At 45.5% G+C, this 20,314-nt stretch overlaps 1 long non-coding RNA gene across 2 annotated transcripts in view; it reads right to left on the bottom strand.

Moving 5' to 3' along the window:
• Positions 1–443: 443 nt before the first annotated feature.
• The window catches only part of LOC120609035 (uncharacterized), a 62,766-nt gene continuing 42,895 nt past the window's right edge, over positions 444–20,314 (bottom strand). Inside the window, exons 4-5 of one of the 2 annotated variants that reach the window (XR_005654629.1) lie at positions 13,349–13,412; positions 444–1,438 (exon numbers count right to left, since the gene is read on the bottom strand). This is a non-coding gene — a long non-coding RNA (uncharacterized LOC120609035). The remainder of the gene's footprint in view (positions 1,439–13,348; positions 13,413–20,314) is intronic. The other variant, XR_005654628.1, reaches the window with a different exon arrangement.

Raw genomic sequence — 20,314 nt, 5'->3', positions numbered from 1 at the left:
GATGCTCAGCACTGAGAAGCGTCAATTAACCAGACTTCTACGACTCGTACCCTGCGCTTTTAGATAAGAAGGCAAACACCACGAAATCTAAATGTATTCGTGTCCAGTGGAGGCCAGGACACATTCACCTCAGTCTCCTAACGCTTCTGTCCTTAAACGTACAACAAAAAATAAAAGTCGACATTCAGAACAGTGCTTCTTTGGCCTCGCGACCTGGCAACTGAATGGAAGATGGCCAGAAATGATGGCAAGAGAAAGCCTGAGTGGGCAAAGGGTCACTCTCAGGAACGTCCGAGAACAGGAAGTTGGCGCACAGCAACCAGAAGGTGTGTGGTGCCAAGCGTGGGATCCTCGGTTCTGAAGCAATAGAGGTGTAAGATGGAGAAGGGTCCTAAGAAACAAGGCCGGGACAGCGTCTCCTGGGACACAGGTGTGACGGCAGAGGGCAGACCACAGCGGGGCAGATGGTGGGGCCAACGGGGGCCCAGTTGCGAAAATCAAATGGTGCGGGGACAGCAGATACGGATTTATTTCTGTTCCTCTCGGGGCTGAGAAGGCCCCTCACAATATGGGGCTTGGTAGTTCCGGACCATGTTCTCCAGTCCCGATTTCAAATACGCCCCATTGTCAGGCCTCGTTGTCTAGAACAAACAGTCATTCTCTTAGTTGGGGCTCCCCCAGAAGCGGACCCTGAGATAAGACCATGCCGTGCATTTGGGACGTAAAGGACAGGAGAGGAGACGCCGGGGAAGGGAGACGGAGAAGGGAGCATCCCTAAGCCAGCACATGGTGCTTTAGGAGGCCAGCTACCTCTGTAGGTAACAGGAGCTTAACCCTGGGGAACCTTTGGGAGCCAATGGAGACACGAACCCCAGAGTTAGCCCACCCAAAGGCTGAGAGAGCCGGAGTATGTACACCCGCCAGTCACTGGTTGAAGGCCACAGGCGTCGGGGGCATTACTTCTCCAGCCTTTCCAGCAAGAACAGCATGAGCAAGTGGCACGAAAAAGCTCTCGGGCGCCAATGGCTAGAAGTCAGGTCTTCCTGCACGAACGTGATGAGGATGAGGGGATATGGGTGGGTCATGGTGTCACCATGGGTTGTGTGATTCGGTGATGCCAACTGATAAGCAGCCCTTCCAAGAGTTCGTCCAGCCCCATCAGTGGTTCCCCCGTGATGCAGGACTCATTACCCACCTCCCAAGCAGCCCAGCTTTTCTATTCCCGGGGAGCTCTTTGGGATAGGGAGGTCACCCCCTGGGGAACTGACATTAGGAACCCGGCAGCTCCCACCTGCTGATCTTAGTATGGCCCTCTCTGTCATGCAGAACCACAGGAAGCCTCTCGCCTTCAGGAATTCAAGTTGTCCATGATGGAATTCTTAACTCAGGCAACACAGCAAAGCAAGCAAATGCACTTCAGGAAGAATTCCGTAAAGGGCTGTTCAAACCAGAGAAAGATTTCAGTTAATTAATACCGAAGTCCAAGTCATCAGATGAGTCTGCTCCTAGCCCCGGTGGTGAATGAGACTTCCAGTGCGGGGGCAGTAGTCATTACCAGGTGGGCCAAGGGCTGCATGTACTCATCATAAAATATGAGGCTTAAATTCAATATCAAGATGAAAGTCAAACAGAGCGTTCCTGGGAGACGAGGAGCTCAGCTTTCACAAGCCTGGAGCGGAGAATATTGCCTTTAGCAAACAGTATTTCTAATTTGATCCCGCAAAGAGGACAGCGATGACATGTCAGGAGAATACGTGTGTGTGCGCTTCTAGATGTATTTTTTATCATGGCCACATTCTTTAGGATCTCGGTCATCAGTTATTTGTGACAGCCAGTCAATTGTTTATCTTTCAAGAATATTACTACTTACTTCCCTTTATATATCTTCCCTGTATTATTGTGGGGACAGGATCATCTATTTTCTCCTCCTTTCCAATCCCTGACATCACTTACTGCCCAGCGTGCTGGTGTAATGTCCTGGAATGATAGGCTTTATGAGACTGGAAACAAAATGATTTTGTGCTCCCCCGTCACTAAGCAATGCACAACAGGGCACCAAAGTGGGCATTTAATTCAGCCGAACGTCCCGGCCTAGCTAGTGGAAATTCACCTGTGTGTGTTAAAACAGGTGTTCCCAGGAGATGCCCAGAGAAAGAGGAACGACGAGAAGCAAAAAAATACCTCATCCCTGTTCGCAAAACAGAAGCAAGTTTCTGCCACGAAAACCATTTTTGCTTAAAACACGAGCCTGAAATAATTGCATATTTGTTGGCAATCGACAGTTGAGTTTTTCCATGAATTTTGCTCTCTTTTGACAGTAGCAAATAAGTACGTAGAAAAATGCACTTTCTCGGGGCTTTTAAGGACAAAAAAAAAAAAATTACAGTAGGAAAATTGCACCAAAGAGCACAGCGATATTTCCACACTTTGCTGAACTTAAGAGGAGAAAATGGTCATTAAAGGTAACAGGGTCATTAAAGGCAATAGGGTTGTTATAAAAACAGTGGTTCTATTTCCAAGTTTTTCACTTGCCGAGAGCATGGGTTCGCAGTCATAGACCGTGGGAGAATGCCAAACCTGCATTTCTATAATGTGCCTTGCAAACAATTGGATTTATTCTTAATGGGGCCTTGCTGCATTTTTACATTATGCAGCATGTAATTAGCTATTAAAGGACTAAGGAATAAACGGCTCAGATTTGTTGGGCTCGATGCCTGATAAATGATTTCATGCTGTTCTTTTAAATCAATGTTGGGCTGACTGTAATTTAGTGGTGGATTTGAGGGGGTTTTGAGGGGAGAGGGGGCTAAGGATCTCTCAGTTTTGGAACCCGAAATGACGATGCAGTGATAACTTAATTATAAACCTTTTAACCAACCCATAGTCTCTAAGACAGTTCTGGGCAGCACAAGTTGAATTCATTCTCTGTAAATAGCATTTCAGACTCTCAGGTCTTCCGCTCACCAAAACAAAACAAAATAACAACAACAACAAAACCACACACACACAAGGCTTCCTTTTTCTGTAATTTTAGAGGATTTTTTTTGGCGGGGGAGCCTGACTTATCAATCAACTGGCATGAATTTATGAAACTCCTATCATTATGTCCAGAATGCCTAATGCTGGGTTACAAAGCAATTTATGGAAACCTTAACCTGCATTTTGTTCTTGCTACACTTTTCTCACCGCGCCCCACCCCGCCACCCCCGCAAGCAAGAAGGTGGCCGGGGCCCGAATACACCCTTGGCTCAAAGGCAGCTTGTGTACCCAGGGCCTGAAATAGAGGTTGCTTGCAGAAACTCTCTGTCCTGGTTTCTATGGGAGCATCAGCTCATTAAGTGGCTGATCCTAGATGATGCAGGAGGTGAGAAGAGAGAGCTGAATCTCTTTGAAGAAAGGGAACTAGAACAGCCCGAATCAGGACAGAAGTCTTCACCAGCCCAGCAGGGTGGGGGTACGCAGGCATTGGGGCATTTCTTACACACCCGAGTTTGTAGGGGTAACAGTCACACCCACCAGTTATTGGTCCTGACAGATAGCCTGGGGGCCTTAGCCTTCTCCAGTCATCCTAGGGTCAAGGCTGAAACTATTATGACCATGACGGCGGTGACTCCAGGCCGCCAGCCAGCATGGCCTGGAATAACAACCTGCAAGCCTGCCAGAGACAGGAGCTGGGGCAGGACCATTTCCGGGCCCCAAGTCCCGCCTTGCCCTCCTCCCCTCTTCCCAGGACTGCAGGTAACTCCCAGGCCTGTATGTCCACTCTAAGATCTTCCTGGTTTCCTCACTCCCTCCAAAGCGAGCCCCACCCCAAAACCGGGCCTTTGACCAGGACCCCAGCTTCATGCTCAGAGCTATCGACAAAGATCTTGCCCTCAACACAGATCCACTAATTCTCACCTGACTCCACCCACAGCACCACCTGCCGCCCAGGCTCCATCTCCAAGTGCTTCGACAGCTAGGGCTTAAATCCTGACAGGCAGCCCCAACAATCAGGTTAGTCATCTGCATCATCTCCTTGCCCTTGCCCTGCTTCCCCCTCACTGCCATGGGTCCCATAATGCCTTGCAACACAATGCCTGGCAATGGGAGGGATCAAGCTTGGCTACCACCTTGAAATGGGATGGGAATGAAAGCAATCACAGTGAGAACAAAACATAAGTTAATATCTCCATAAATCATCGTAGCACAAAACAATTATAGAAAAATGCAGTGCCAACCAGCATGGGGCACACTCAAGGCAAGAGGGAGCTCTCTGGGCTGGGAGCGGAGGATAGAGCTGAGTGGGAATGGGTAGGTGGAGGATCCAAAAACCCAGAGAAGGAGGCCATCGTGATTTTCATCTTCTGAATTCTGTGCTTTGAATATGGCACACACTGCGCAGGAGACAGGAGAAAGCAACCAGCTGTTGCGCGGGTGTTGCTGACGGGAGGGAAAGAGGCACAATCTCTTCAAGAGCAATTTGTCAGAATATTTCAAGAGCCATAAAAACCTTCTAACCTTTGATCTAAAGGTTTTCTTACTTCTAGAAATATATTTGTAAGGAGTGAATTCAGAAGCACAATAAGAAGGAAAATAAATTACAGTAAGTGAGCACCTACGTACTCTACGCCAGACGCTGGTCGAAGCACCATTAGACTACATGTGTTTTCTCGTTTAATTCTCTACCCCTATAAGATGGATACCATCTTTATGCTCATTTTACAGATGATAAAACTGAGGCACTCAGAGTCTGACAACTTTTTATATAGCAATAGAGCCAGGATCCAAATCTAGAGCCAGTCTTCTTAACTACTACTCCACACCGCCTCCCAACGATCAAAATATCTATGCGGCATTACCTGTAATGTTGGAACAAAGGAAACACATTTTATGCCCAGTAATATACGACAGTGAACTGTAGGGACACCAGCCCATAGACTCCTGTGCAGGTGCAGGCAAGCAACTGATTATAGTGACGATTACACAGCAACATGGGGAGATGTGGAAGGCAGCAAGGAGGAAAGGATGTCTGGGCTGCATCCAGAGGAATCAGTAAAAATAACTCTAAGTTTGGTTAGAGAAATACTCAGCTCCAAGCAGAGGAACTCAGGCAGAGAAAGGAGCCTGGCGTAGCCTTGGAATGGCTGAGCTGTAGAGACCAAAGGGGAGCAGTTGGAGATGCAGCTGAAGCAGAGAGCAGAGGCCAGTGGCCCAGAAACCACAAGGAGGCAGCTGTGTCTCCAAGCAAGAGATGGTGGGAGGAACCCTGGAGCCTCTTGGGCAGTACAACCAACAGGGCTTGGTGGTGAATTACCTGTGCAAGCCCGGGTGTCTTTGTGAATTGATGGGCTGTTCCCAGAGAGAACTAATATAAGAGGAGGGGAGGGGAAGCCTTGTTGAAGAACCTGAACTTCTCTGAAGACCTGGCTTGTGTGACTACAGATATTTACATTGAGAGCATTGAGAGCTTACATAGTTTCCTTTTGCATACATATATGTGTATACATATATTTGTATATTTGGATATACAATAGTTAAACTTTGCCATTTGCAGCTACTGAGATAATACTTGTTGAGAGAGCCTAGATGAGGTGTAACACAGAAAAGGTTGAAACATGGCCAAGCGTGAGTTAAAGGAGGAAAACAGATCCTAAGATGGCCAGGGAAGGCATAAATGGCAGATCATTTGAGTCACTCAGCAATTCCAGGGACGAGCCCCTACGTCACCACTGGAACTACCTGCCCTCCATCCACTCTTGCAGAGCAGTTTGGGATTGACCCAGAAATTCCAAGTGGCCAAAGCCCTTCTAAGGGCCATGGTGGATACAAATCAGCCCATTAATGTCTGCTAGAATCCAGCTCCTCTCCCCAGAAGTGACCCTTGCCATAGGACCAGCAATGATGGCATTTGAAATGGTGACTTTAGTCTGTCATGTCCCAAGGTCAGCAACACGCCCCAGCTAGAATGTCATCGGCCTCAAGGCCATCACAGTCTACCTGATGACTTGGTCCTGCCCCCACACAGAGGCCCTTCTTCCTTGGGCAGCTGGGGATTGGTCCTGAGCTAATCCAGTGTCCTGTCCGAGACCCAGGCTGCTCTAGACTCTATTGCCTAGAAGTCTTTGGGAAGAAAATGGACACTGTCCCCCTTCCCCAGATCATCAGGATGAGAAGCCAGCACCACAGCCCATGCTCCCTGAGCCCTAGCCTTCACTGGAGTCCCCTAAGCTTCCTCAAGATGTTGGAGCTAGATGGGGCATGGGGACCACCTGGCCCAAACCCCTCCTTTTACTGAAGGGAAAACTAAGGAGAAGAAAAGAGATTTGACCATCAACACACAATGGGAACTAGAACCTGAGTTTCCTGACACCTAACCCAGTGCTGAAGTATATTCCTCACTCCCAGAACTTTGCCCAGCTACTCCAAACGTTCTGGTAAGGATGGCTTCCTTTAATGTCCCAAAATGACTCCTGTACATCCAGGTGTGGACTCTTTGTCTCAAGAACCAGCCATTTTGTCCCCGGTTACACTGACTTATTTAATACATCTTTATTGAGCATCTATCGAATATCAGGCCTCTTCTGGGCTCTAGAAATATAGAGATGAAGACAACATGGCCCTGCCTTTGAAGAGCTGAGGATCTAGTTACCATTTCTTCTCAGAAACATCACTGTTGCTCCAATTAGTTCTGTCAACAGACACCTACTGTGTGCCAGGCACTGTGCTTGTGCCCAAGAGCTATGTGACCGGGGGCTCGGGGAACAACAGAGGCCTTACCCACTCTCCCCACCGTGCATTTCTGGGTCCTCTATTCCCCCTCAGGACCCAGTTTCCCCATCTCGAGTGTTGACATGTGATCTAAGAAGCTGCATCACAATGTCACCGAGTCTTGCAGACCCCTCTCTTTTCCCATTTCTTTCTGCCCCTGGGCTTTTGACCCAGACAAACCTGACAGGTCTTCATAAAAGAGGCACCAACCCAGTGTCCATTTACCAGGTCCGACAGAAGGAACTGGTGACATGTAGCTTTTGCATCTGGTGGAGGAAGAAGCCCTCTCTCTTTCACTCCATCTCCACCAAGCAGCAGACGGAAAGGAGTCAGAACCTAAGCAAAAACCACACGAACAACCCCTTCTTTCCGGTCTGAGGGACGCCCCAAACACAGCACCGCCCACATAACTCCGAGGAGCACCGTTCACATTGGCTAGAAACAAACACTGCCCCCACACCCCAGAGTGAGGCTCAGCGGTGTGGCTGGACTTGGCTGTCCCTGCAAACACAGGGCACGCCTTGGCGTTTCTGACTTTGGGGGAGCCAGCATGGGGACCGCCAAACGGTGCAGCAGGTGGTGCGCGTAGCAGGAGCTGGCGTTTCAGGGTGCAGAGCGCACAGTTCAGAGCCAGCCATTTGAGTCCTGTCCAGGCTGTCTCGGCCACTAATGAAGACAATGCTGGGAAGAGGGTTTGCAGAACTGGCTGAGGATGAAGGGGAAAAAACCAGTTTAGACAGCTCGCTTTTGATTTAATTGTTCCATTTCGCAAATCCATCTGGCTACAGGGAGGTTGGACTGTGTGTCTGGGCCCAGCCCAGGCCAGGGATGCAGTGCTCCCCAGATTGAATTATCACATCCCCAGGCACTCGAGGCAGTGGCTCTGAGCTGGAGCTTGGGGGGAGCAAATGACAGCTCCAGAGTCCCGCCAGGTCCCCTGCGTCACCACCTCCCAGCCCACATGGAAAATCTTTACAGTTAATTTAATGACGATCTGTAGCCCAGAGCCCCAGAGCCGGAATGAGGCTGAGTGTCTGACTCGCCACCAATTTCAATTATCTGTTAAAGGGGACAGGAGGGAAGAGGAGAGAGAAGCTGACTGTGGGGAATGGGGGCCTGTCCGAAGGCCTCATTCAGGCTGTGGCCCCTTCCTGGCGACTCACCGGGACTCCACCGCACAAGGCCTTTCTCACCAAAACGAGGCGAAAAAGTAATTCCCCTCTGCTTTTTGCTTAGGGTCGCTGTGCGAATAAATGAGGACACACGCACACATCACACACACCGTACACACACACGTACACACCCTTAGTTTGGTTGTTGTTTTATCCCTGAGTGGGGCTGTTGGCAAGAGCACTTGATCAGGAGACAGGAGGCCAGAAGTCAGCATTGGATCTGCCATTTTTAGCTATTTGTTATTGGATGAACCACCTTCCTTCTCTGGGCCTCATTCTGAAGGGATTGGACGAAATCAGTGGTTTTCAAACATTTTCTTCAAATGAAACATTCCATGGAACCCCAACAGATACCAGAGACAAAAGAATAGCTTCTCATGACGGAAGGTGAATGAGCTTCAGAGCTGGCCCCTCCTCCCCACCCCCGAGAGCCACCTCAGAGACCCAAGACCTTGCAGATCACTCATTTGGAAAACATCGAGCCAGATCCCCACCGTGGTAGGCCGAATAACGGCGCCCCCAAAGATGCCTGTGTCCTACTCCGCAGAACCTGTGAATCTGTTACCTTACATGGCAAAAGGGACTTTGCAAATGTGATTAAGCGTCTTGAGATGAGGAGATTCAGCAGGTGGGCCCAGTGTCCTCACACAGATCTTTAGAAGGAGGCAGAAGGGTGAAGAAAGAGAAGGCGATGTGATGACGGAAGCTGAGAGAGAGGTTTGAAAACGCTGTCCTGCCGGCTTTGAAGATGGTGGCCGGGGCCCGAGCCAAGGAACGCAGCCCTGCCAACGCCCGATGTTAGGACTTCTGACCTCCAGGGCTGTACGAGAATAAATCTGTGTTGCGTGAGCCTCTCAGTTTGTGGCGATTCGTTACAGCAGAAATAAGAAACTATCGAACAATCGTCTCCCCTTAGCCACGGTTTCGCTTCCCATGGTTTCAGTTACCTGCAGGCAACCAGTTTGAAAACTGTAAGTGGAAAATTCCAGAAATAAACAATTCATAAGTTTTAAATTGTGTGCCATTCTGAGTGCCTCACTTCATCTCATCACATAGGCATTGTATCAGCTCACATCATCACAAAAAGGATGAGTACAGTACAATGAGATATTTTGAGAGAGAATAACTTTCATTACAGTATACTGTTATTGGTGTACTTTATTACTTGTTAATCTCTTACTGTGCCTAATTTATAAATTAAATTTTATGATAGTCACGTATATATAGGAAAAAATATGATATTAAAGGGTTCAGTACTATCTTTGGTTTCTGGTACCCACTGGGGCCTTGGAATGTATCCCCCAAGAATAAGGGGGGACTGCTGCATTCGCATTCTATAATCCTCTAGGGAGAGAAATAAACTAGAGAGAATTTCCCTCTTCCTCAGCCCCTATCCTGTCTCTCTGGCCTACCAATAGGAAATTTTCATCAGAACCATCTAATCAGAGCTGCACACCCCTGCCCCCCCCCCACACACACACACAGAGGAGCGGCCAGTGAGGCCAACTCCTGCTGCAAGCCAGGCCCAGGAAGAGCCCAGGGCTGCTCAGCTCCCAGCAGCAGGTTGACTCTGGGAGGAAACGTCCCCTCCCCTCACTGGTCCCTGAGACACAAGAGCTTTAACCCCTTCCCCCAGGGTTTAGTCCTCATTTACTGTTTTATGGGTTTTCCCTCTCTCTCTCTCGTCCCTTTCCTCAAATTCTTATTTGAGGGATAGTGGGGTAGTTGGAAAGGAGAACTTTCAATTTGGTTCAGGAATTAATTTGAGGACATGAATATTCATGAGTCCACTCCCTACTTCCTGCAAATCTACTGGTCATGCGATATTTCCCAGCCAGCCAAACCTGGGCTGTCCTTTGTGCCCTTCTTGTCAGGCCCACATGGATCCCAGTGGCCATTTTGACAGCTGGAAGCCCTTGGCATGCACTCAACCTCTGGGATGACACGGCAGGGGACTCCTGGGTCACACCGGGCCAACCACTGTACAGAGGGACAGCAGCACAGGCACTGGCATCCACTGACTCCAAGGAGGAAGGACGGGCCATGGAACCCGGAGGGCCTAATGACTAGAGGCCAAAGAGTGCAGGGCCAGGGGCCGGCAGATGGCCTTGCCCAGGGAAAGAATGGAGAGCGAGTGCTGGCCTGGTGGTGGTTTTAAAGGCGGAGGGCAAGACCCCCTTCGGATAATCAGGGAGGTAAACAACACACCTGTCACTCCTCTTCTTTGGGCTTCTTGCACAGGAACTGCATTTTACACATTGCTATCTCGCCAGCAAGTGGCACAGCAACCCGCACATTTGGAAGGAGGGACAGGGGGAGGGTTGGGAGGCGGAAGGCGGGAGACTGGCTCTCACACCCTGCTCCATCCGGTGTGAAGCTCTGACCTCAGCAAAGGAGGGAAGCACCCACAAGCTGACAGTGAAGCCCTGTCTCTGCTACATAGCATATACTTTAGAATTCTGCTTGGGGACTACTCTAGAACTTGAAACTGCTGTCTAAGGCCCTACCCCATATGCCATTGCTCAGGCCCTCACTTGTCAGCCTGCCTTTTGGGAGAGGCTGTAAAGCCATCTCACCCATGTCTGCCCCCATGAGTCAGGGAGTAGGCTGGTGAGTTACTGGGTGCACGACACCACCGATACCACTGCAAACCTGACACAGAGGCCCCGATCACACCCAGCTGATACCCGCTCTGCACCAGCGAAAGGCATTTTACAGTGTCTCATTAAAATTGGGAGGAGGATTAAGAGGCCCCTCTCTTGATTAATGACTTTCTCTGCCTGAGAAATATAATCCTATCCTACAACCCCAAATAACTAGAAACAAAATTAAATGTCTACCAAGAGGTCATTCAGGGCACAAGCTGCACGATGCCCCCGAGTCTTCTTTTCTTTACATATTTTATTCAGCTTAAAGGCACAAGATATCTGATCCCCAAACTAGACCTGTTCTGCTGTCGGTAGCAGAGACAACAGAAGAGAATTTCCCAGGCTTTTCTCAGACACTAAAGAGTTTATACTTTTAACGTTGGAGAGGATGTGGAGAAATAGGAACCCTCATACACTGCTGGTGGGACTGAAAATTGGTACAGCCACTAGGGAAAACAGTATGGAGGTTCCTCAAAAAACTAAGAATTGATCTACCACGTGATCCAGCAATCCCTCTACTGGGTATTTACCCCAAAAACTTGAAAACCCATATCTGAAAAAATATTTGCACACCGATGTTCATAGCAGCATTATTCACAGTGGCCAGGACATGGAAGCAACTGAAGTATCCTACGATAGATGATTGGCTAAAGAAGCTGTGGTACATATATACAATGAAATATTACTCAGCCATAAGAAGAGATGAAATACTGCTATTTGCGACAACATGGATGGACCTCAAGATAATCATGCTAAGTGAAATAAGCCAGACAGAAAAAGTTGAAAATCACATATCACTTATATGTGGGATATAAACCTAAAAGCAACAAATGAACAGGACAAACAAATGGAGACTCGTGGACATGGACTATAGACTAGTGGTTACCAGAGGGTGTGGGGTAGGTGGCGAGGGGAGGTAGATGGGGTAAAGGGGATCAAATATGTGGTGACAGAAAGAAATCTAACTATGGGAGGTGAACACACAGTGTAAATATATATATGCCTTACTGTTAAAGTGTACAGCTGAAACTTATTGGATTTCGTTAACCAATGTCACCATAAAAAAAAGAGATAGATAGATAGATAGATAGATAGATCAATTTATACTTTTAAAAGAACAGCCACTTTCCCTTAGGTAAATATATGCATGTGTATGTATATATAATGCAAAAACATCTAAAGGTAATCCATCTCCTCAGATATTTTTAGGGAAATAGGCATCAATAAATCACAAACAAAAGCTTCTTCACGGACTTCATTGATTTCCTTCTCTGCAGGAAAAGTCAGAGAATCCTTGACTATTCAAACTGCGAGGAACTTTTAGTCAAACCCTACAACCTGACAGGTGAAAAAAATGATGCCCAGATAGGTAAGAGGACTTAACCAGAATTAGTGTCTGGTGAGGGCTGCCTTCCTGGTTCATGAACAACCATTTCCTCACTGTGTCCTCACATGGCGGAAAGGGCAAGAGAGCCCCTGGGGTCTCTTTTATGAGGACACTAATCCCATTCAGGAGGGCTCCACTCCCATGATCTAGTCACTTATCATAGGTGCCCTTTGTGGGTTAGAGTTAGGATTTAACATATGAATTTAGGGAGACACAAGCATTCACTCTATAACACGTACTCACACACACATTTGAACCAACATTTACCAAGCATCATCTCTATGTGAGGCATTGTGGGGAATCCAAACAGAGAAGATGCTCATTCCATATCTGTTCCATCCCTCAACCCCCTTCTACTGCACAGAGGCTGAAAACTCACACACCGGCTTTCCTAAATGCCCCTGCAGCTAGAGTACTGGGCGCGAGGTAGGTCCAATAGTCATTCGTGCTTGCGCAAGACCTGGATTGAAAACTAAGTTGATGGCGAGAGAGGTTGACTTTGAGTCGAGAAGGAATAACATGGAGAGAAAGAGGTGCGATGTGTCCATTTTGCTGACAGATCCTAGCAAAGATGGGACAGTTCCAGAGTCAGGAGCTGGGGCAGGCAGCGTCCTCATTCAGCAGCTTTCTAACCATGGAGAGGCAGCAGCTCCCTTAGTGGCCCAGTTTGACAGTGCGGCTTTGGCAGTCATTCCTGGAGTACAGCCTCCAATCTGTCTCTTCAGCCATCCCGACCATTTGGTGGGCTAGCTGGGTTTCCTGATCAGTCATTCCTACCTAAACCACCCAGCGTCAATTTTGTTTGTAGTTAGAACCCTAATCAGTAACATGGACACCTGAGTTATTTAAAATATAAATCAGGAATCAGATGTTTTTCTAATCCAGACTGCCTTTCCGACAAGTAGTTCAAATTAGACATGATTGACCATATACATGGGAATTGCATGAAATGTACACGCAGAGATGTAACACCTTCATACAAGGAAGCAGAAGGGTGCTAATTTGTGTTCATGTAAAATGGGTCATATGATCACATTCATTTCAATGACTTCTAAAAGAGAATTTCAAAATGGTTAGAATCATACCTGAGCTTAAACAAAATAAGTGAGACTTAATGATCTGGAATTAGGTCAAAGTCCACAGAGACATCAATTCAAAGCTGAATCACCAGAAAGAGTAGCCATTTCCTGGATGCAGGAAGGAGTGGGCCCCAGTGCTATAGAACCTGATTGTTCATCTAATGCTCAAGCTTTCCAATCTCCCCTCTTCTGCTATTTAAATCCACACTTAGGACTTGTGACCCATCACAACATCCCATTCCCCTGGGTGGGCTGGTCCAGAGGAGGCCATGATCCCCAGGTTGGACCAATAAGTCTTCCCCTAAGACTTACCAATTTGGAGCTGAAGGTCCTAGAGCTGGAAGAACACAGGTGGATCTGCTAGTGGCCGCCCGCCCTGAAACATGGAGAAACGGGCCTGTTTTCAGTTGGAGAGAATACACCAAGCGTGAGATGAGACAGGGACGTACAGGGGAGAGAGCAAGTTGCAGCTGTTTTAAGTATAATTTCAGCCCAGAACCTGATCGCTGTAGCTCTTACCAACTCCACAAGCTGTCACAGGGATGAGAGCCATAAATCCCTTCTTGTCTAGGCCGGTTAAAGCTGGGTTTCTCCAACCCAGAGAATTCCAAAAACTAGTCATGAAAACTAGGCATCCAGCACCATCAAACACTATTTTCCCCAGAAGATGGAAAGAAAAAGGGTGCATTCGGCCTGCCGCAGCTCCCCTCGGAGACGAGCCCGCACCTCTGCTTCCCCGAGAGCCACACCTGCCTTGGCAATATCCTGGCACCCCGAACTCTACTCCAAGTTTATGCATTTCCATGAAAGCACCTGCTCGTCCACAATTCTCTTTCCCATATGCCAAAAGCCAGGCCCTGACGACACCTTCGAAGATGTGTCAGCACCCCGCCTGGACAGACCTTTCCATCTCTTACAAAGCCTCAGTGGGAGGTGTTTTGAAGAATGTTATTTATGAACCCCTATGCTTTGTAACCACCCAGGAGTGTGTCCCATAACTGGGGGACTCTGTTTTATTAAGTTTGGTTCTACTCACTGGAAGAGGTTGCCAGGGCAAAGTGACTTACTCTGAATAACACAAGACAAGAAATTTGAACTTCCCAGGAAACTAAGAAGGAAGACTGGATGCTGGGTATGGAAAGGGGTGAAGTAGGAATTGTAGGGGGGTGGGGCAAGGAGGTCTCTGTAGAGAAGAGATTATGATTAATGAGGATTTTTTAAGTAAAGGACCATGCATTGTGCAATGTGATCCCTTCCTAAGTCCATAGATCTTCAGTAAAAAAGGCCAAAAAGTGCTTGGTTGGCTCATATTTCTCATGGAAACCAGTGAAGGGACTAATCTATATTAATGGGAGGACCCAGGTGGGGGCCAAAACAGAGTCAGTTCCCCTGGACGAGGAGATCCTGATATCGGGTTTCATTTCTACAGGTTTGAATCCAATAAATCTTAATACAGCCTAGTAAGTTATGGTATTTCTACTTAATAGGATATTACAGTTACTTAAAATTATAAAACTAAATACAGGGGGAAATGTACAAGGGAGTACATTTGAAAAAAAGAACTTTGATTTGCATGTTCATTATGAATATAGCTCCGAAAATACAGACACAAAGACTGAACGGTGAAGAACAAAAATGAAATGCATTGTGTAGGGTACAGTTATTATGGTGGTTTTTCATTCTTTTCTAAAAATTCCTTCTAATGTCATTTTAAAATCCAGACCATTAAAAGAGACTTGAAAATTTTGATGTGGGCATTTTAGGTGAGCACCTAATATGCGCAAGGCTCTGTGAGGTTCACTTTCAAGGAGTCTGCAGGCTAAAAAGGAGACAGCAGTTCCCAGGTAATTACAAGAGAATGATATGTGTAATGACTAGGAGAGAAAACAAACTCCCTATGGGGCCACAGAGGTGAAAATATAACCAACTGGGAGATCGAAGAAGGCATTGTGGAAGAAATAATTAAAAAACTTTGAACACCACTTCTGAGGACGATGGGAGTCCCTGAAGGTGTATGAGAAGAGGTATGTGCCATGATCAGAAATACCGTGGCATCATGTGCAGAACAGAGGGTCTGGAAAGAAAAAGGCTATCACAAACCGGGATGAGGAGGCTTGGCCTAGGACAGTGCCAGCATTAAAAAGAGAAATAGACGTGAGTGTAGGTTATAGAATAGCCTGAAGGGAAGATAAACCCCAAGAGGGCGGCCTGAGTAGGAAGAGAGAGAGAGAGAGCAAATGTCTGCATAAAGACGGCAGGTCTGTTAGTTTGCACGGGCTGCCATAACAAAACACAATAGACTAGGTGGCTCAAACAACAGAAAGTTATTTTCTCACAGTTCTAGAGGCTGAAAAAATGGTCCACCAGAGTTCAGTCTATGCTGAGAGCTCTTCCTGGCTAGCAGATGGCCACCTTTTTAATATGTCCTCATATAGCCTGTCCTCTGTGTGTGCATGTGGAAACAGAGGGCTCTTCTTATACGGATACTAATCCCATCATGGGGTCTCACGCTCATCTAAACTTCATCACCTCCCGAAAGCCCACCTCCAAATGCCATCATATTGGGGGTTAGAGCTTCAATGTACGAATTGGGGAGCAGAGGGAGACACAAATCACTGCAGCCAGGCAGTCCTGCCATTCTTTGGTTGATAGGTGAGAGGGTGAAGAAGAAACATATTGTATGCCAGATAGTATTGGACAGAAGAGAAATTTATTGCATTAAAGGATAAAAGTCAATCAAGATTAGTGAGTAAAAATAGAATGCATTAAGTCACAGAATTCAGGAGAAAGCATCGAGGTCATCAAAACACTGTGGGAAAGGAGATTAGATAAGAAGAAGAAGATAGCAAAATGTTCTAATTCTTGAAATCACAACAGTGAGTTTAAACCAGAATGTAGGTGGAATCTGAGCATGTGAAACAGATTTGGACTTTAGCTTTCGGCCAAGGTGGAAGGAGAGAGACCAGACTTACCCTCCTGTCTGAAACAATTTAAAAAACTGGACAGAATGTTTGAAAAAACCGTTTTCAAGAAACTAAGCACTAGGCAATGAAAGACAAAGATCCTAGAGAGTCAGGAAAGAGACCAGGTGACCCCACGGCAGCCCCGCTTGCTGCCTTGGGAGAGTTTCCAAACTGTAAGACTAAGAAGGAGAATCTGGGAAGCACTCAGGAGAAGCCCTGAGTTGGAGACAGACCTGAGAGTCCAGGCAGACAGAGCAGCAACGGTTCACAGGACAAAGTACATGAGAAGAGAGAGCTTCACAGAGAGGAGACCCCCAGATACCTGCAGAAGGTCCCTAAGGAGCGTTCAGCAAAGAACTAATCAGCACAGAGTGCGAGGAAACCACCCAAGACTGAGGACTGGACAATCCACCAAGACCAGAGGGAACAGTACACAGCGCTCAGTAGGACCAGGAAGAGTGCCTGTCCCATCAGACCAGGAAACCTCACAATTCATAGGACTTCAGTCATGGAAAATAATTATCCCAAACTAAACAGAGCTCTGGTCCTGCCTAACAAATCTTAAAAGCAAGACTCAAAAAGATCAAATCTTTCCAAGTAATATCGCTGCAACATAGAACAATGCTCAATAATATTTATAGGAAAACAAAACATCCAGCACCTAAAAGGTAAACGTCAAATGTCCGAAATCCAACAAAAAATAACCAGGCATGCAAAAAAGCAGAAAAATAACAGTTGTGATGAGGGAAAAAGTCAATCAGTTATCACTTACTCAGAACTGACATGGATATAAGACTTATCAAACAAGAACACTAAGACAGTACTAAACTATTTCATGTTTTTAAAAGTTAAGTAGAGACTTGAAAGATATAAAAAGACCCAAATCAAGAGATTAAAACTATAATTTAAGATTAAAAATAGGATTAATGGCAAACTAAACATCACAGAAGAAAAGATTTGTAAACTTGAAGACATAGCAATAAAAACTATCCAAAATGAAAAATAGAAAAAATAAATTCTTTTAATTAAAATTAATTTTTAAAGCATCATTGAGCTGTGGGACAACTTAGAAAAACCTCATATATCTGTGACTGAGGCCCCAAAGGAGAACAGAAAGAAGGGCAAGCACCACAGAAAAAAATATTTAAAAGAAGCATAGCTGAATTTTTTTCCAAATTTAATGAAAACCATAAACCCACAAATCCAAGATGCTCAACTCATCTAAACACAAGACATATGAAGAAAATGATCCCAAGACACATTGTAGTCAAGTTATTCAAAATCAATTATAAAAAAAAAAAATCTTAAAGGTAACCAGAGTTTTAAAAAGACACATTACATACACAGGAAAAAAGGGATGGATGATGGTAGATATCTCCTCAGAAACAATTCCTCCTTAGCAAGCAAGAAGAGAGTGGGATCACATCTTTAAAGTAAAGTGAGAAAAATCTTCAACCTAGAACTCTGTACCCTGTGTATTGGTTTCGTATTGCTGCATAACTAATTATCACAAACTTGGAGATTTATAACAACCTTATCGTCTCACAGTTTCCACGGATCAGGTTGGCTATATTCACATTGGGTAAAGTACATTGAAGAGCAAAGAATATTAGTAGGAATGAAAGATATCATTTCATAATGATAAATGAATTAATTCATCAGGACAATATAACAATACTAAATGTTTTTGCCCCTAATAACAAAGTTTCAAAATATATAAAGAAAAAAAAAAGATAGAACTTAAAGGAGAAATAGAGAAATCTACAAATATAGTTAGATATGTCGATACCACCCCCCCTCAATAATTGATAGAACCAGTAGGCAGAAAATCGGCAAGGATATAAGAGACTAAACACAATCAACTACACCTAATACTTATAGATTTCACAGCAGCAGAACACACATTCTTTTTATGTTCACACAGAACATTTACCAAGATTCTGACCCATAAGACAAGCCTCAATAAATTTAAAATTCAAGTCATAAAAAGTATCTTCTCCTTCCGCAACAGAACTTAATTAGAAATCACTAACAGAAAGATCTCCGGAAAGTCTTCAAATGTTTGGAGACTAAATGACATGTTTCTAAATAACTCGTAAGTCAAAGAAAATATCATAAGGAAACAGAAAGTACTTGAAGTGAATTAAAATGAAAGACGACATGTAACAGTTTGTTAGGTACCACTAAAGCAGTGCATGGGGGGAATTTATAGCACTAAATACCTATATTATAAAAGAAAAAAGGTCTCAAATCAATGACCTCATCTTCCGTCTTAACGAGCTAGATAAAGAATAGCAAATTAAACCTAGTAAGTAGAAGGGAAATAAGAAAGATCAGAATTCATTGAAAGAATAGAAAAACAGAAAAATTTAAAGAAATCCAAAACTAATTCTTAAAGAACATTAATGAAATTGATAAATCTGAGTCAGACTGCTCAGGGCGGGGAAAAAAGCAGCTACAGCAACTATAGAAGGCAAATGACATATCCATTTGACACTAAAACAACATTCATTTCGGCCCTATATTTTGGGCTGTAGAATGGGTTCTATAATTTTCTTACAAACTTCTACACTCATCGCTGAAAATCAGAACTTTTCACATCCTGGGGAAGGATGTCTCAGGACACAAGATTTCAGTACTAAAACTGGGACAGTCCCAGGCACACACACATGGTTGGTTGGTCACCCTAAATCTGCCACCTCGTCCTAGACATAGCTGCAAGGCAGACATAGTGGTGGCCAGGCTAAGTCCAGCATGGCCCCCATTCTCAAGTGGTCACCAAAAGGGTGACAGAGAGCCTTAGTTCAGCACACCCCAGCTTGGGCTATGTAATATCAGCTCCTTCAGAGTCTTCACTGAATTTCATCTGACCCTTTCCTGCAAAAGTATGGGAGCTAGAAACCAGGCAGATCATTTGCAGCAATTTATAATTAATTTATGCTTGAAACTTCCCACTAAGTCAGTATCATTCTTCACCCAGTTAAAGAAAGGATTGATTTTTAAGGACACTTTTGATCATTAAAAGTATAATTAAGACTTCCTCCCTCTTACCCTTCTCAAGCAATGAGCCATGAGTCTTCCTGCAGCAGAGTGCCTTAGTTTTCCCAGCAAATGCGCTTGCTGCAGTCTTATGTCAATTAGTTTCTCTCTTCAGATGAAATAATTGTGTCCCTGCTCTGGATTTCATTCATAAGATCACTTACTTCACATATGGCAGGCTTTTTATTGACTCACTCATTTATTGAGGGGCCATATGGTACACACAGAGCAAAGCACTGATGCGTTAGGCTGAAACCCAGCAGGAACAGGGGAAAAGCCAACACAGTCTGACATCAGTCAGGTAGCCAGCTGACATTTAATTGACTGTCTACTATGTGCCACCAGGCTGGGAAGTTAAGAGATGAGCAAGAGGCACAGACCCTACCCCTAAAGCAGAGTTTTTTAACCTCAGCACTATTGACCTTCAAGGCCAAATAATTCTTAGTTGTGGGGATTGTTCTGTGCATTATAAGATCTTTAGCAGCATCTATGACCTCTACCCACTAGATACCATTAGCACTACTCCCCTACTCCCAGTGTGACAACAAGCAAAGCTTCAGACATTGCCAAATGCCCTTGGGAGGCAGAGCTGACCCAGGTTGAAAACCTTAAGGTGTCTGCAATCTAGAAGAGCAATGAAGACAAGTATATATTCATGATAAAGACCATCATGGGACAGTAATGGCAGGAGTATGGTGGTTGTAAACTTTAGTGCCCTTGGGGGCCAGGGATGGGAATGCCAAGAAGGCAGTGAGGACCAGAAGACAACCCTGCCTCAAGGCCACAGCCAGTGCTCAGCTCCAGCCAAGTGTTATCAGATATTCTGATGTGGATTCTGAAATCAGAACTTCCATGTGAAATCTCTCCATTTTTTAATGTTCTCAACCAGTTTAAAAATATTTTAAATACAATGTAAACTCAAAAAGGAAACAAAAAGATCAACGGACTTATTCAGCCACATGCCCTTCTGTGAGGAGTCCCAGCATGACCTCTAGCTCACCTCTACCTCTTAGCATTGGGGTCTGTTTCTGGAAAGTGGAAGGTGGCTCATATGATGGAGCCCATACAGTTGTTCTTAACTCTAGATGCCCATTGAAATCACCTGGAGATATTAAAAAGCCCATCAGTGCACAGACCCCACCCAGGCCAATTAAACCAGACTCTCAGAGGGTGGGGTCCAGGTGTTCATGTTCGTAAAACTCTCTCCAGGCAGGTGGATCTAACATTCAGCTAGGCTGGAGAACCATGCGTGTAGAAGAAAGACATGTGTCAAGGC

Source organism: Pteropus medius, unplaced genomic scaffold (assembly GCF_902729225.1).
Source record: "Pteropus medius unplaced genomic scaffold, Ma_sr-lr_union100, whole genome shotgun sequence".
Taxonomy (NCBI): domain Eukaryota; kingdom Metazoa; phylum Chordata; class Mammalia; order Chiroptera; family Pteropodidae; genus Pteropus; species Pteropus medius.
This window is presented reverse-complemented; position numbering and strand designations above follow the sequence as displayed.